Source organism: Corylus avellana, chromosome ca5 (genome assembly GCF_901000735.1).
Source record: "Corylus avellana chromosome ca5, CavTom2PMs-1.0".
Lineage (NCBI taxonomy): Eukaryota > Viridiplantae > Streptophyta > Magnoliopsida > Fagales > Betulaceae > Corylus > Corylus avellana.
In genome coordinates this window covers 31,871,341-31,873,826 of record NC_081545.1, presented here as the reverse complement: position 1 = coordinate 31,873,826, position 2,486 = coordinate 31,871,341, and positions in this window count along the sequence as shown.

Here is a 2,486-nt window from a genome sequence, read left to right as displayed (position 1 = left end):
CACTGTAAAGAAACCTGCACAATTCTTGAAATACTCACACCCATCTTAAATAGCTTTATGGGTTTTTAAGATCTTCATTGAAGCATTATTTTGCCTATAAATTGAAAGTATAATGTTTTGATTTGGAAGCTACCCATATCGATTTTCCTTCTTCCTTTTTGGTGTGTGTTTCTAGCCATGTTCAAATAATACAAGAGATTGCTTCAGTGAAACTCATTTTTCATGTGTTTGCTTTTCTTTTTCTTTTTGTTTTGTTTATTGGCTGTGTCAGCGTTTAGTCTTTTTTACCGATACAAATGAATCATCCCTTGTCTCTTACGTTTACTTACACAGAAAGTTCTCTGTGAGGTTCTGAAAGTATCAGATTCAGATCCACAGTTTCTTAGATGGGTAACCCTGCACTGTACAGTACTAGTCTACTAAGTTACACGTGCCATTGACAACCTTTCGTCCCTGTCCTATCGCTGCTGCAATTAAACTACGTTGACCACACCTTAATCTAATGATCAAAGAAACTCCTATTTTTTTTTTTTTTCCATATTTTCTGCATTGCACCAAGGGAATATATATATAGACCCATAAAAACTATTTGAAATAGCTGTCTTTGTTATTCTTCTATTTTTTATGTAATTTAAATGAAAAGGAGGAACCTTCAAGGCTCCTCCGAAAGCCAAAACCATTTAAAAGTTTGGAGGTTGATTGACTGCCTACAGCCTATGCACTGGCTTTGGTGAATAAAAACAAACATGCACTCGACTATTCAAAAGGTTGTTTTATATATTGTCTTATTTATGTAGCTTGGCTCCACCACCTCTACTGCTATTTCTTATGGTAAGGATTTGGCTAAAAAAAAAAAAAACTAAGATTATGTTCGAGAAATTGAGTTTTTAATTTAAAAAGTATTTTTTTTAACTTTTTTAGCAAAAAATTCATTAAATTTTTTTATTAAAAATGCGTTTAGGCTATTTTTAAAATTTTTAAACCATTAAAAATACTTTCAATTTTTTTTATCAAACGGATACTTTTTTCTTCAAATGGGCTTTTAAATTTTATTTTTTTATTTTTTTTATTTATTTTTTGGAGATAATAGTGATAGACTTGTCATTAATAATCAAAACCTAGAACAATTTGATCCAGGAATATAGTGTCCCGAATACAATCAGGCGTTTTCTCGCGCCATATATTATATATCTAAAGCATGTTGAGCTGCATATTTTGAAAGAACATGCTTTTTGAATGTTAAACATACTACTAAGCCCTTCAAATATACACCCAAACATGCCCTGAACATAATTCGATCATGCATTGCACCGTCGGTTGATATAAATCATAGTAAAATCAACTTTTAATTAATTGGTAGTCAGTATAGTCAAGTGCTTAAAGTTGTGCATTAGGTGAATAGATTTGTTTGAAGCTCCACCAACAGACAGACACATCTCAACTACTGCTACACCGATTACAACAAAGAATTAAGCAAATTAGCCTGAGTTACGAACTATCATAAGAAGCTAATCATGGTTAAATAATTATATGCTTCCGTCGCACACGTGCATATATTGGGATGGACCGACATTTAGTTAAAACTTTAAAGTATACATCTCGATCTATCCACATTTAAACTCAACAAGCTTAAATGTTTTCTCAATAAGAAACATTGAGAGAGTGATTTTTCTTATTTTATTTGATGAATTATTCGTAATTTTATAATTATTTTATTTTACAAGCCAAAGGAAAACTGAGTCAAACTTCAAAGTTGTAGATGATCATTTTTCTCTGGTTATTATTTTATGAATAATTTTCTCGAATGGATTGAAGAAGCCTAGCTAACCACCTCTAAAAGCCTCAACCTACCCACTTGTCTCTTCACTACTAGGGTCATAATTCATAAATACACATTGGTTTTTTGTGGGCAGGAAAGGTCATATTTTGCAGGGTAAGCGTCCCCATGAACATGAACATGAACAAAAATAGACATGAGGATGAGGTCCCCTACCCCTCAATTGGAGGGTAACAATTGTGCTTTTAAGCCGCTCAAGCTCTAAACCACTCCAAAGAGTTTATAATCCCATTTCCAGATTTCACTAGTCAATAGAAAGATGATCTAATAAGCAAAGGCCAAGAGCTAAAAACCCATCAAGAATCACAATCTCCATGATTGTGGGCATCAAAACTGGGGGTCTGACTCAATTGAAGTCTATAGTCACGGGATATAGAAAGAATGGATTAGATTTGGTGACATTGAGATTTATTATGATAGAATTGACATAATTGTTTCAAATTCAGCCCCACTAAATGAATGATATTCCTGTTAGTCACGAGTCAAATAAAGGGGCTAGCACCTTCCTTGTCTTTCTATTTCAAGAAGAATTAATATCTCCTAGATCCATCAATTAATAATTTAATGGGGTCATGTAAGCTATTAGCTAAAATATTAGTGGTCCTAGTGGTGGTTGTATTAATTTGGGCTTGTCTTAGTGTGGCATTAC